The sequence below is a fragment of the Entelurus aequoreus genome, linkage group LG20 (genome assembly GCF_033978785.1).
Source record: "Entelurus aequoreus isolate RoL-2023_Sb linkage group LG20, RoL_Eaeq_v1.1, whole genome shotgun sequence".
In the NCBI taxonomy this organism is placed as follows: Eukaryota; Metazoa; Chordata; class Actinopteri; order Syngnathiformes; family Syngnathidae; genus Entelurus; species Entelurus aequoreus.
The window spans coordinates 6,309,543-6,325,891 of record NC_084750.1 but is presented as its reverse complement, the minus strand read 5'-3'; the positions used below and the strand labels follow the sequence as shown (position 1 = coordinate 6,325,891).

The 16,349-nt window shown below is 37.1% G+C and overlaps 1 protein-coding gene and 1 non-coding gene across 2 annotated transcripts in view; both read right to left on the bottom strand.

The window, feature by feature from the left end:
• Nucleotides 1–16,349, bottom strand: part of LOC133636380 (trichohyalin-like) — a 34,476-nt gene that overhangs the window by 53 nt on the left and 18,074 nt on the right. Inside the window, exon 9 of the mRNA XM_062030374.1 lies at nucleotides 1–80. This exon is cut by the window's left edge and continues 53 nt beyond it. The gene's annotated coding sequence lies outside the window, so the exon portion shown is untranslated. The remainder of the gene's footprint in view (nucleotides 81–16,349) is intronic.
• Nucleotides 9,005–9,117, bottom strand: trnal-caa (transfer RNA leucine (anticodon CAA)). The gene is made up of 2 exons: nucleotides 9,080–9,117; nucleotides 9,005–9,050 (listed from the first exon to the last, which is right to left on the bottom strand). It is a non-coding gene; the product is annotated as a tRNA-Leu (tRNA).

The following is a 16,349-nucleotide window of genomic DNA, read 5'->3' as shown; positions in this document are numbered from 1 at the left end:
TTCAAAGAACAGGTGCCTGTTGCTTGGGCAGGTCGTGCTTTCTCTCCGCTTTGTAGTTCCCGGGTCAAGACAAAATCTTTCTGTGGATTACAATACATCAAAGAAACAGAACACCTTCATGTTGCTTCCCATCCTACAAAGTGGAGTTTTACAAGCCTTCTTCTTGGTAGGATCAAAGACAGCTTTTGTCTTCTCGCCGGGAACTCGTGGCAACACAAAGTTTTGTGATAACTTACATACAATTATTCTGACAGTATGAAACACACAAACACATTTATTATTAACCTTCTGGAATGAACTTATGCTGTCATTAAGATGAAGTGGAGTGGTCATTATTTTTTGGCGACATTCATTTCGTCAAGCTCACAAGGCAACAAGCTGATTAATGCAGACACGTTTGTTACTGGATACTTTCTAATATGCTTCTCCTTCGGAGACTGTATGTGTAAATAATATTCAACAATGACATTTCATAGTTGTTTCTATTGACAAATGTGCAATATTGTTCAATGAATGACACTTATTACTTATGGCTAGCTTGTGTGCTATTCTGTGCTTCGCTGTTGGGTAGCTGCGAGCTCCTGATAGCCTACAGCCTAGGATGCTGACCTTTTGTAAATGGTTTTACTACACACTAAAAATGTTGGGTTATTTTTGGTAACCCAATTTTATGGGTTGTTAGTTTTGAGTCGAATTTTGGCATTATTTTTAGTAACTCATTTATTTAACCCAATTTCTGGGTTTTCAAGATTGTGCACCATTTTGGGGTACCCTATTTTTTGAGTTAGAGGCTTTTTTAAATTAAAAATAATAATATTTTTTTTTCTTAAACGGGGGTATATAATGGAGTCATCTCATTAACATTATTTATAATCACACATCTTATGTACATGAAATGCGTCATTTGCCTTTGAAAGAGGTGCTAAATGCTTTAATTTTGGCATTATTTTTATAGGGAAACACCATCTTTAACCCAATTTCTGGGTTTTAAAAATTATGCACCATTTTGGGGTTGTTTTTTTTCAGAGAGTACCCCATTTTGGGGTTAGAGGCTTTTTTAAATGAAAAACAAAATCACTTTTTTTCTTGAACGGGGGTATATCATGGAGTAATCTCATTAACATTATTCATAATCACACATCTTATGTACATGAAATGCATCCTTTGCCTTTGGAAGAGGTGCTAAATACTTGAGCATGCTGTATATGACTACTATACAATAAATATTGTGCTTATTAGAGGACATTTAGATGTTAACTGGCTATTTAGTTTTGACTTCACAACAAATTGGGTATTTTTGGTAACCCAATTTATGGGTTGTTAGTTTTGAGTTAAATTTTGGCATTATTAATATAAGGAGTAACCCATTTTTAGGCCATTTCTAACCCAATTTCTGTTTTGTTTTTTTAAGATTATGCACCAGTTTGGGGTATTTTTTTTCAGACAGTACCCCATTTTTGGGTTAGAGGCTTTTTAAATTAAAAAATAACTTTTTTCTTGAAGGGGACTATATAATGGAGTAATCTCATTAACATTATTTATAATCACACATCTTATGTACATGAAATGTGTCCTTTGCATTTTAAAGAGGTGCTACTTGAGCATGCTGTATATGACTACTATACAATAAATAGTGTGCTTATTGGAGGACACTTAGATGTGAACTGGCTATCCAGCTTTGACTTATACAAATTGGGTTATTTTTGGTAACCCAATTTATGGGTTGTTAGTTTTGAGTTGAATTTTGGCATTATTTTTCTAAGGAGTAACCCATTTTTAGGCCATTTTTAACCCAATTTCTGTGTTTTCAAGATTATGCACCACTTGGGGGTATTTTTTTTCCAAGAGCGTACCCCATTTTTGGGTTAAAGCAGGGGTCCCCAAACTACGGCCCCCCAGCGTCCAAAATCCGGCCCGCGGGAAGTCCCAAGTTAAAAATAATAATAATAATAATAATAATAATAATGTTTTTTAAAAAAAAAAATTTATTATTATTTTTTTAAATTTGTCCTTACTAGTCTTTTTTCTACCGTCTCCTAGCCACTCAGGCAAATCATATTGTCTAAAAATGCATTTTACCATCGATAACGTGACATGCAGCAAGTGCGCTTTTTAAGTCAATTAGTGCGCGAGGAATATATATGTATGAATACATACATATATATATATATATATATATATATATATATATATATATATATATATATATATATATACATATATACATATATACATATATATATATATACATATATATATATATATATATATATACATATATATATATATATATATATACATATATATATATATATATATATATATATATATATATATATATATATATATATATATATATATATATATATATATATATATATATACATATATATATATATACATATATATATATATACATATATATATATACATATATATACATATATATACATATATATATATATATACATATATATACATATATATATATATACATATATATATATATATATATATATATACATATACATACATACATACATACATACATACATACATACATACATACATACATACATACATACATACATACATACATACATATATACATACATACATACATATATATATATACATACATACATACATACATACATATATATATGTATATATATATATATATATATATATATATATATATATATATATATATATATATATATATATATATATATATATATATATATATATATGTATATATATCTATATATATATATATATACATATATATATATATAGATACATATACATATAGACACATATATATATATATATATATATATATATATATATATATATATATACATATATACACATATACATATATATATACATGGACATATACATATACACATACATAGACATATACATTTGTTGAGCACTGTACGACGATCAGAAATGGAAAAATTCAACATCGACTACTCCACGAAGAACATTCCCATACCCGCGCAAAATGACTACAAGCTAAGGCGCATAGAAAAGACGGAACATTTCCTAAGAAGGATGCGGTGGAAAGCACACTTTTTCCTCCACCCTGAAACAAAAGGAACACAAAAGAAAACTTACGGATTCAAATCTACCAAGAACCCACCCACAGTTGAGGAACTAAAGGATTTTGAGAACGACATGCTCAAAATGATACAATCAGTCAAATTCAAGCCAGTCCGCAACCCACTCCTCACCAAGCTGAAAAATGACACGGAGCGCATCAAGAAAGTAAGCAACCTCATCAAAGCCGCCGATAAAACCACAAATTTCTACAGAATGAACATACAAGAACATAACACTTTACTGGACAGAAGCATCACCAAATCATACAAAAAAGCACAACCCAACACTTTACAGAACATCCACCTGGAAAACAAACGGATCGCGGCTGAACTGGACATCGAGGACAGGGTGGACGCTACAGCCAACAAGGAAGCCTTCTTCACATTGAAGGACCACAAACCCAACTTCGCAAATAACACATCATGCCGACTATGAAACCCAACTAAATCCGAAATAGGAAAAATCAGCAAAATAATCCTGGACAGAATCAACACAAAAATCACGGACAAAACACCACTCAACCAATGGAGAAATACAGCAGCAGTAATCAAATGGTTCAGCAACATCCAAGACAAACAACAGCACAACTTTATCTCCTTCGATGTCAAAGAATTTTACCCTTCCATCACGCAAGACCTACTGACCAAAGCACTAGACTTTGCCTCGGACTACGACTCAATCACAGGCAACGAAAGAAACATCATCATCCACGCAAAGAACTCCATACTCATCCGCAACGGTACACCATGGCAAAAAAAGAACAATTCAACATTCGACGTCACTATGGGGAGTTTTGACGGAGCAGAAACGTGCGAACTTGTTGGGAGTTTCCTCCTCTCCCAGCTCGCTAGCCTCAACCTGAACCTTGGTATTTACCGTGGTGACGGACTGGCAGTTAGAGGCTTTTTTAAATGAAAAAATAACTTGTTTTTCTTGAAGGGGACTATATAATGGAGTAATCTCATTAACATTATTTATAATCACACATCTTATGTACATGAAATGCGTCCTTTGTATTTTAAAGAGGTGCTAAATACTTGAGCATGCTGTATATGACTATTATACAATAAATAGTGTGCTTATTGCAGGACATTTGACTTCACAACAAATTGGGTATTTTTGGTAACCCAATTTATGGGTTGTTAGTTTTGAGTTTGGCATTATTTTTATAAGGAGTAAACCATTTTTAGGCCATTTGTAACCCAATTTCTGGGTTTTCAAGATTTTGCACCATTTTGGGTTGTTTTTTTTCAGAGAGGCTTTTTTAAAAATAAAAAATACTTTTATTTTCTTGAAGGGGACTATATAATGGAGTAATCTCACTAACATTATAATAATAATTCAGCCCTATACAATATCCTACCCCAATACCCTACTGTGCAATATTACCCTTCGAGTGCAATACGTGCGACACTGATTGTTATTTAACACTCCGGTACTCTTGTCTTGTTCTGTATATTGTACAGTATTTTGTATTTCTATAGTATTATATATTGTACATATATTAGTGTATATTGTACAGGATTGCATATTATTATTATTGGATAGTAGTCTGTTTATTTCAATTGTTAGTTGTTTTTCTTTATTGCCTGTTGTGTAATTTATTTTATTTTATTATTTATTTATTTTTACCCCATATTTCTTCCCACTACCGCACCTTAAGTTGGAATCCTTAATCTCGTTATATGCAAATATAATGACAATAAAGTCCATTCTATTCTATTCTATTCTATTATAATCACACATCTTCTGTACATGAAATGTGACCTTTGCCTTTGAAAGAGGTGCTAAATACTTAAGCACGCTGTATATGACTACTATACAACCAATATTGTGCTTATTGGAGGACATTTGCACAAATAAACACGCTTCCGGACTTTTTATTACATAATTTTCTCCGTATTTTTTGCTTTCTACCTAGTTTTTTTTACAAAATGATTGTAGTTGATATGAGAAAATGAAATAAAACTGTCAAAAAGGTACTGATTTATGAATATGTCTAATATTAGCTTTATTTAGCAGAGCACTGTTAAACTACTGTATTGGATGATATAAGAATATAAGAACACTGAATTGCCCCCCTTTTTTTTTTTAAGGCCAGTTTTGGGTGAAATATACATTAAAAAAATATACTTATTTTATTTTTAATGACGTTTTCAGTATCAGTGAATAAACTGTTGCCGGTGTGCAATAAATAAGTAAATAAATATGGTATTTCTTAGCTGATCAATTTGATGACTGCTTGATGGATTGCGATCATCTTCAAATGATCCGAGCGCGTGTGTGAGTGACGGGAAGAAAAGCTTGTTTGCTAACACCTGCAGGCTTCAACGTATAACTCAGGCAACCTCACAGACTTTTTTCCAAGTATGGTCATTTGTGTGGTGCTGGATGGAGTTGGAGTGCGCTGGTGTACCTAAAGAAATGGCCGCCAAGTGTGGTGTAAAGCCTCTATGGTCTCTGTCACTCATTGCTGCCGTTTGTCTGCTGCGAGACGGCACGAGCAGACGTTTGGCCCGTGAGGCTGACAGACGGACAGATAACAGGCTGGTCCTTTACGTCAGTGTGGCACCATCCTTCCCCTTCCATCTTCATCACTCCTGTGCACTCTGTTCCACGCCTTCCCTCTTTGGACTCCCTCACAAAGCTGTCTTAGCTTACTTAGCGTATAATTCTTCATCACCACGCGTCTAAAGGAAATGTGCCGTCAACAGCAGTCCCTGTGGGTCTTCAGGTTTTTGCATGGGGGACAAAAATAAGTCCGAGTCGAGCGCGTCGGAGCTGGTTAATTAGAGCTCAACCCCCCCCCCTGTCTCAGAACAAACCTAGGGGTAATTAAAGAGCCCCTGGACGCGGGTGTGTCTGGATGCTGTTTCTAATTAAACCCAAGCGAGCCGATTTAGCCAATCAGCTAAAGGCTCGATGTCGGACGCCAAAGCGTTCCAGGCCCTGTGGAAGACAGGAAGTTACCCACGTCGTCCCTGGCAACTCCTCAAGCATTAATCCCGAGTGAGATGTATCACTGGAAGACATGAAAATAAGTTCCTCAACATGTTGATATTTGATTTAAAGGATGTATTCTGGGCCTCGTGTTCAGTGAGGAATGTTGAAGGCTGCAGGTCGGATCAGCTAATGGAGGCAACAAAGCCCACGAGGAAGGAAGTGACAGCCAACATGAATTGTCCTTCCAGTCTGAACCAGTGCACCTTGTACCAAAGGTTGTTGACAGTCTTGCATGTCGGCTGTGTTTCAACTGGCACACTGTGAGGACGTAGATTGAGACCATGTCTCGCGAGCCGTAGAGGGCCTCGTCCCACGTAAAAAAGTGCAAATGTTAGGAAATTACGATAAAAACCCACACCTCCATTTGGGGATCAGAAATACCATTTCATGATTGAAGAAGTCCCACCTTGTCTCCGGGGCCTTAGACCACCCTGACACACTGTATTATATGGCTTCGCCTCCCTTTGGAGATCAGGGGCCGTACTTATCAAGCTTCTTAGAGTGCCATTTTACACTTAAGTCCTGAAAATTTGCGAAATTTAGTCCTACTCTCAAACTTAAGAATAAAAGCTTTTTATCAACGTTCTTAAGTCTAAGAATCACTCCTACTCTCCACGATATTTAAGAGACCTTCAGAGGTGTCTTAAGTGGTTAGGAGTTGCCAGCAGGGGATGGCACTGAGGCGAGAGACGTGCGCGAACGTTCATCTTTGTTTGATGACGAGCAGCTGATCAAACGGTATCGTTTAGACAGAGCAGGTATTATTTTTGTCACAGATTTAATAATTTTCGATTCCTTGTTGATTACTGCATGTGGCTGCAGTGGACTAGTATATATAGAGCCACCCACACCAGTTTCAAATTAGTTGCCTAATTAATGAATTGGAAAGAAAATGTTATGAGAGTAGCGTATGTGTGTGGCACACACATACGCTAGGTTACAGCATGTGAGGTGAGTGACGTCAGTGAGTGTGTGGGCGAGAGAAGAGAGGGAGCGGTATTGTGAGTGCGGGCGGGGACTAGTTTGTTTTGTGTTGGATTGGCTGTGTGCAAGCAATCAATAAAGCAAGATTTGCAACTAATCGCCGGACTCATTATTCACTCTAAAGTCGTCCGCTGTGGAGACCCACTGCCGGGTAAAGTGAAGGGTGTTGCCCCGAGCATACATCCTGGAGAAGTGTCTCCCCTGCCTCTTTGTTACGGTCTGGGAGCAGGAAGCAGGAAAGGTGCAACAAAAAGGAAACATTTATTTTTGATTCATTGCCAATATTGTTTGTTTGTTTTGTATTATTTTGTAGTTTATTGTCAAAATATACACTCCCATTGTCCACTTAAATATTTCTAAGATATTTCTTTATTCTTAGACAAGGGATTCCCTTCTGTGATTGGTCATTTCTATGGACACAGAAATGACGTCACCTAAAATTCCATTTACGGCACGTAGTAATGTTGTAATTTAGCTTTGAGTGTGACACTTAAGATTCAGTCCTACACTTCGCTGAAAGTGTGAGTAAGACGCTTGATAACTAACTTTTAAGTGCAGCTTTCAGCGAAGAATTTCTTTACTCATAAGTCAACTCTTAGCAGACTTCTTAGGAGTAATTCTAAGAAGCTTGATAAATACAGCCCCAGAATCCCCATTATCTTACAGAAGGTATCGCACCTTGAGTCTGGCGCCTTAGACCACTCGGCCATCCTGACACTGAAATACCTCTTTCCACTTTTATCACTATTAGGGTGTGTTCTCACCCAAGGTCCAGTTGAAGCGAACTCTTGTGGATGTGCTTTGCTCCCAATGTCAGGTATCTTCAATGGAAAGAAATCCTGGGAACATGTTTGCCTCGCCTCATCAACCTTTGATTGCCCATAGTGATGAAATCTGGAGACCCCTGATTTTAGGCCTAATCAAAGCCTCTTTCATAATTTATTTGAACGCTAACTCGCATAACACCCTGCAACCAATAAACAAATCAAAACAAATGAGCTATCATTATGTTGAACATCAATAATCCCATGACAAAAATTGTAAATGTTATTGTCAGAAGTGAGTACTGAACCCATGTCCCCAATTTGGAGACCAAAAGTACCCAAGATATTAGGGAAGGATCAAACCCTGAGTCTGGCACCTTAGATCACTTGGACATTTTGACAATGTTATGAGTTGTATCTAAAGCCTTAGTCAAAGCATCGAATATGATTTCTTTGAAGTCAAACTTGCAAAACTCCACCGCATCCCAAAACAAATCATGGAAAATGCCATTTATATATTAAAATGCTACTGTCAGAAAAAGGAATTGAACGCAGACCAGAATCCCCATTGTTTGACAGAAAGTATCACACCTAAATTCAGGTCCAGTTGAAGCGAACTCTGGTGCATTTGCTGCCCTACCAATGTCAGGTATCTTTATTGGAAAGAAATCTTGGAAACATTCTTGCCTCGCCTCATCAACCTTTGATTGCCCATAATGATGAAATCTGGAGAACCCTGATCTAGAGCCCCAATCAAAGACTCCTACATAATTTCTTTGAACTTGCATAAGTCCCTGCAACCAATGACGAATCAAAACAAAGAACCTACCCATATGTTCAATGTCAATAATCTTTAAAGAAACAAATGACTGGCACAGCTATTGCAGTATTTAAAGTGTCTTGTCAGAAGTAGGATTTGAACCCACGTCTCCATTTGATAGAGCTTGAGTGACACACTAAAATCAGCATTTGCTGACCAATGTTCGGAATCCTCTCCTGGGATATGTAACTACAGAATTTAAAATTCCTCGTCAGGAGTGGGATTTGAACCCACAAAATCAAAGTCTTCTTGCAAAAATTCCCTGTATTGTAGAACGTATTCCGGAAAATCAGCTACTGAGACCAATGTACGAAAAAGTTGCTGTCAGGAGTGGGATTTGAACCCACGCCTCTATGTAGAGACCAGAACACCCAATGTTCCAAGGAAGGAGTCGCACCTTGAGTCTGGCGCCTTGGACCGCTCGGCCATCCTGACCTTGTCACTATCAGGTATTGTCAGAAGCAGAAAATATTTGCCTCAAATTGTAGCATTCGTTTTCTATGTGCAGTTCAGACGTTACTAAAACAGCATCAAGACAATGACTGCACCCTTTTGAGTGGAAATATGCTCTGTAAATAAAGCACAATTTAAATGTTGCCAGTCATATAAAATAAAACACAAATAGATGACTCCGCCTTTCTTTTTGTCAAAGCGATGAAGCTGGAGACCATTGATCTAGAGCCTTAATCAAAACCTCCTTCTTCATTTCTTTGAACATAAACTTGCATAACTCCCAGCCGCCAAAGACGTATCTGAAGAAATGAGCTACGCATATGTTCGACGTCAATAATCCTAACAGAAACAAATGTCTGACAAAGTCATTGTAGTATTTCAAAGGTCTTGTCAGGAGTGGCATTTAAACCCACGCCTCCATTTGGGGAGCAGAAGCCCCATTTCATTTACCAAAAGACTAACATCTTGAGGCCAGCACCTTGGACCACTCAGCCAAAGACCATTCTTCCACTCTTATTGCTATTAGGGTGTGTTCACCTTGTCCAATTAGGTTCAGTTAAAACAAACTGGTGCATTTGCACGACTCATAAAGTTTGTTTGGCTCACACTGCTGAACCCTGGACTTTGTGTGGGTGACGTCTGGTGTGGTATGCCTCAATCAAGGCAACAGAAGAATTGATCATGATTAGCAAAGCCTAACAAAATGTTGAGTGAAAATCACCAAAAGATAATGAAATAGCTCAACACACCTGGATCTTTTCTTCAAAGGGGAAGTCGTCAGAAATGCCATCACCTTGCAGTACATCTATGTTTCCGTGTAAAACTGTAGACCTCCGGGTGTCATTACTGTTTTGGACCATTGGTTTTTTTGGGTTTGGTATTTCTTTCTGTCCAGCAATTGTTTTTGCATCAACTTCCTGTTCTTGTACGTTTTGCAGTAGCTTTAACTTGGCTTCTGAGCGCTGGTCTCCTCACTTGTTTTTGGTTGGCATTTACTTGGTTCACCTGTTCTTAATTGCCAATCAGTGGGGTTTTCTTTTGCCAGTGTATTTTTACAGACTACGATGATTAATTATACTGCTTGTTGTATTTTTGTGTAGTGCTCTTTGCATTTCTGCCTCTTCTCGTCAGCCTTTGATTCACCCAGAGTGATGAAAAATAGAGACCCTTGATCGGGAGCCTTAATTAAAGCCTCCTTCATACCGGTAATTTCTTTGAATGCAAACTCGCATAACTTCCTGCAGCCAAAGACGCATCCAAAGAAATGAGTCACCCATATGTTCAACGTCAATAATCCTAAAAGAAACATAACTCCTAAAGTATTTTAAAAAAATAACAACTAGTCAGGAGTGGGATTTGAACCCACGCCTCCCTTCGGAGACCAGAAGTCCCATTTCACTCGGCCATCCTGACACATTGACTATGACCCGTAGAGCCCTAGTCAAAACATTCTTTATGGTTTCGTTCAACACGTACCTGCCAAAGTCTCCACATAACAGATTGAATCACATGAAATTAATTACTCACGTGTATATATTAAAAAGTTTTTGTCAGGAGGAGGATTTGAACACAGGACTCCCTTTGCAGACCAGAAGTCTTGATACACTGCTGACAGATGAAACCAAACCTTGAGTCTGACACTTGAAATTATTTGGAGGCAAAAAGGTTTAGACACCCCTGACTTAGAGCCGTTTTGTCAAAGTAACTCTTATAGTGATGAAAGTTAGAGACCCCGGATCTAGAGCCCTAATCAAAGCCCCTTTCATAATTTATTTGAAAGCAAACTTGCAGAGCTCCAAAGAAATCATATGTTCAAGTTGAATATCCATAAAAGACACAAAAGACTGGCAAAGTCATTGCAGTATTAAAAAAGTATTTTCAAGAGTGGAATTCGAACCCACACCTCCAGTTAGAGACCAGAAGATCCAAATCATCATGGAGGGAGTCTCACCTTCAGTGTGGCACCTTAGACCACTCAGCCCTGTCTGCAGGAAATGACTTCTCCCAGGTTTACTAGAGGAATGTTGATCATCCTTCGGCAAACTAATAACACACAACATTATTGCACTATTCAAAAGTTGCTGTCCGAAGTGGGATTTGAACCTAGGCCTCTGTTTGGAGACCATAAGTCCTATTACATTATGAAAGCTACCTTCACGATTACTTTGAATCCCACAACAAACCATGGAAAATCAGCTATTTATACCCATATATTTAAATGTTCTCGGCAGAAATTTGGCGACCAGAAGTCCTCCAGTTTTACTCAGTAATTTAAAAAATTATACAGGAAACAAACCAGAAATCTGGATATACTGCTGCAAGATCAAACCAACCCTTGAGTCTGGCATCTTAGACCGTTGGGAGGCAAAACAGGTTTGGGCACCCCTGATCTAGAGTCTTTTGGACACTTTATGATGAAGGTTGGAGACCCCTGTTCTAGAGCGTTTTGGACAAATAAACTATTTGTGATGAAAGTTGGAGACCCTGTTCTCGAGCCTTTTGGACAAAGAAACTCTCTTGGTGATGAAAGTTGGAGACCCCTGTTCTAGAGCCTTTTAGAAAAAGAAACTCTCTTGGTGATGAAAGTTGAAGACCCCTGTTCTAGAGCCTTTTGGACAAAGAAACTCTCTCTATGATGAAAGTTAAAGAGCCCTGTTCTAGAGTATTTTGGACAAAGAAACTCTCTCTGCGATGAAAGTTGGAGACCCCTGTTCTAGAGTCCTTTGGACAAAGAAACCCTCTCTGTGACGAAAATTGGAGACCCCTGTTCTAGAGTCTTTTGGAAAAAGAAACCCTCTTTGTGATTAAAGTTGGAGACACCTGTTCTAGAGCTTTTTAGGCAAAGAAACTCTCTTTGTGATGAAAGTTGGAGACCCTGTTCTCGAGCCTTTTGGACAAAGAAACTATTTTGGTGATGAAAGTTGGAGACCCCTGTTCAAGGGCCTTAATCATAGTTTCCTTCGACAAAGAAACTCTCTCTATGATGAAAGTTGGAGACCCCTGTTCTAGAGTCCTTTGGACAAAGAAACCCTCTCTGTGACGAAAATTGGAGACCCCTGTTCTAGAGTCTTTTGGAAAAAGAAACCCTCTTTGTGATTAAAGTTGGAGACACCTGTTCTAGAGCTTTTTAGGCAGAGAAACTCTCTTTGTGATAAAAGTTGGAGACCCCTGTTCTAGAGTATTTTGGACAAAGAAACACTCTTTGTGATGAAAGTTGGAGACCCCTGTTCAAGGGCCTTAATCAAAGTTTTCTTTGTCATTTCTTTGAACGCAAACTTGCAAAACTCCTAAGAAATCACAAGAAGTGAGTTGCCATATGTTCAAATTCAATAATCCTGAAAGAAACAAATGACTGGCAAAGTCATTGCTGTGTTCAAAAACTTTTGTCAGGAGTGGGATTTGAACCCACTTCCTAATCTGGAGGCCAGAAGCCTCCATTCGAAACATTCCTTGAGTCTGTCGCCTTAGACTGCTCGGCCACCCGGACGTGGCTCCTCCAGTTTTACTCGGCAATGTGAAAGACTCGAAAGAAAACAAACGATAAATTAGTAGGACTCGAACCCACAACTGAGTTTTTAGCGAAAGGTGTCAACACTTGATAGACCAGGTTGTCAAAGTTAGAAGACAACTGATGCTGATCATGAAAGTCCTCTCAGATCCGATGCTCCTCGTCCTCCTCCACTCTTCCCTCGCTCCTTCTTTCCTCTCTGCTCGCTGATTACTCCTACATTTCAGACAAAGTGCATCTGATCCGCCTTCATTTCCGCCGCTAAATTAGATCCTCTGATCCATCCAGATGCGAGGGTGGCGGCTTGCATTAGGGACAAGTGCAGGAAATTGGAGATACTAGGACGTTGCATATTTGTTGTTGATGCGTGCCATGGACTTCAGAAGCTGAACAGAGGAGCAGGACGGGGAGAAACATCCATCTCCGTTATTAGGAGATGAAGTCCTATCAGATTTATCAGCAGAGGAGACACAATCGAGCCCAGACAGTCATTCCATATTAGCACCCCTAAAATCACTGAACCACGTTGAACTTGTGACAAAACCTCAACAAATCGAATCAAAGTTTGCCTAATCCAATGTTTAGGCTTCGATGTTCTTTTGATGTCAAAGTTATTTCCAAAAAAGTATTTTATCATTCCAACTGTGCCGTAGAAAACTGGCAGCTAAAATGTACGGCGATTTATACTGAGCATTACCGCCAATTAAGGACGGAATCGCAGTTATTTCACTGTAAAAATAACTGCGATTCCGTCCCTTAACTTGGCAGCGTAATGCTCAGACTTCACTAAAAATAGCCGTACATTTTAGCCTTGCCAGATTTTGACCGTAAAAACAAAAGTAACAGCGTTAGTTTTCCAATGTACAGGAATGAACTGTAAAAACAACAACCGTTGCGGTTCTGTCGCCAGAACTCTACTGTCAAATTAACCAATATACAGTCATTTGGTGTCAGAACCGCCGTACGCTAAAAAACGTTACTGTAAAAATAACAGTGTTCAGTGTTTTTACATTTACAGTAATGCACTGTAAAAAAAAACTACCAAAGATTTTTCAGTTGTTAAAATATTGACAGTAAAAGTGATCAAATCTTTCCCGCTACAGTAATGCACTGTGAAAAGACCTACAATAATTGCCATAATTTACCTGTAAAAATAACAGTAGTAACACTTTTCAATTGACAGTAATACACTGTAGAAACATGACGAGGTGGCGACTTGTCCAGGGTGTACACCGCCTTCCGCCCGAATGCAGCTGAGATAGGCTCCAGCAAACACCCCCCCCCCCCCCCCCCCGCGACCCCGAGAGGGACAAACGGTTGAAAAAACTTTGATTTGACCGTAAAAACTGGCAGCTCAGTGGCCCAAATGTTACTGTAATAATAACAGCATTACCGTTGTTAACATTTACAGTAATGCTCTGTAAAAACAGTTACGGTAAAAAAAAATGTTGCCATAATTTACCTGTAAAAATAACAGTAATACCACTTTTCAATTTACAGTAATGCACTGTAAAAACACCTACAATAATTTCCATAATTTACCAGTAAAAACAACAGTAGTACCACTTTTCAATTGACAGTAATGCACTGTAAAAACAAAACACTTTGACTTTACCCTAAAAACTGGCAGCTCAGTGGCCCAAATGTTACTGTAATAATAACAGTATTACCGTTGTTTACATTTACAGTAATGCACTGTAAAAAATCCCTACAATAATTGCCATAATTTACCTGTAAAAATAACAGTAGTACCACTTTTCAATTTAAAGTAATGCACTGTAAAAAAACTTACGGTAAAAAAAAATGGCCATAATTTACCAGTAAAAACAACAGTAGTACCACTTTTCAATTGACAGTAATGCACTGTAGAAACAAAACACTTTGAATTTACCCTAAAAACTGGCAGCATAGTGGCCCAAATGCTACTGTAATAATAACAGTATTACCGTTGTTTACATTTACAGTAATGCACAGTAAAAACACGTACAATAATTGCCATAATTTACCTGTAAAAATAACATTCATGCCACTTTTCAATTTACAGTAATGCACTGTAAAAACACCTACAATAATTGCCATAATTTACCTGTAAAAACAACAGTAGTATCACTTTTCAATTTACAGTAATGCTCTGTAAAAATACCTACAATAATTGCCATAATTTACCTGTAAAAATAACAGTCGTACCACTTTTCCATTTACAGTAATGCACTGTAAAAACACCTACAATAATTGCCATAATTTACCTGTAAAAATAACAGTCGTACCACTTTTCCATTTACAGTAATGTACTGTAAAAACACATACGGTAAAAAAAAAAAAATTGCCATAATTTACCTGTAAACATAACAGTAGTACCACTTTTCAATTTACAGTAATGCACTGTAAAAACACCTACAATAATTGCCATCATTTACCTGTAAAAATAACAGTAGTACCACTTTTCAATTGACAGTAATGCACTGTAGAAACAAAACACTTTGATTTGACCCTAAAAACTGGCAGCTCAGTGGCCCAAATGTTACTGTAATAATAACAGTATTACCGTTGTTTACATTTACAGTAATGCACTGTAAAAACACCTACAATAATTAAATCAATCAATCAATCAAAGTTTATTTATATAGCCCTTAATCACAAGTGTCTCAAAGGGCTGCACAAGCCACATATAATTGCCATAATTTACCTGTAAATATAACAATAGTACCACTTTTCAATTTAAAGTAATGCACTGTAAAAAAAACTTACGGTAAAAAAAAATTGCCATAATTTACCTGTAAAAATAACAGTAGTACCACTTTTCAATTGACAGTAATGCACTGTAAAAACACCTACAATAATTGCCATAATTTACTTGTAAAATAACAGTAGTACCACTATTTTATTGACAGTAATGCACTGTAAAAACACCTACGGTAAAAAAAATTGCCATAATTTACCTGTAAAAATAACAGTAGTACCACTTTTCAATTTACAGCACTGCACTGTAAAAACACCTACAATAATTTCCATAATTTACCAGTAAAAACAACAGTAGTACCACTTTTCAATTGACAGTAATGCACTGTAGAAACAAAACACTTTGAATTTACCCTAAAAACTGGCAGCTTAGTGGCCCAAATGCTACTGTAATAATAACAGTATTACCGTTGTTTACATTTACAGTAATGCACAGTAAAAACACATACAATAATTGCCATAATTTACCTGTAAAAATAACAGTCGTACCACTTTTCAATTTACAGTAATGCACTGTATAAACACATACAGTAAAAAAAAAAAAAATTGCCATAATTTACCTGTAAAAATAACAGTAGTACCACTTTTGAATTGACAGTAATGCACTGTAGAAACAAAACACTTTGATTTTACCCTAAAAACTGGCAGCTCAGCTGCCCAAATGTTACTGTAATAATAACAGTATTACCGTTGTTTACATTTACAGTAATGCACTGTAAAAACACCTACAATAATTGCCATAATTTACTTGCAAAAATAACAGTAGTACCACTATTTTATTGACAGTAATGAACTGTAAAAACACCTACGGTAAAAAAAAAATGGCCATAATTTACCAGTAAAAACAACAGTAGTACCACTTTTCAATTGACAGTAATGCACTGTAGAAACAAAACACTTTGAATTTACCCTAAAAACTGGCAGCATAGTAGCCCAAATGCTACTGTAATAATAACAGTATTACCGT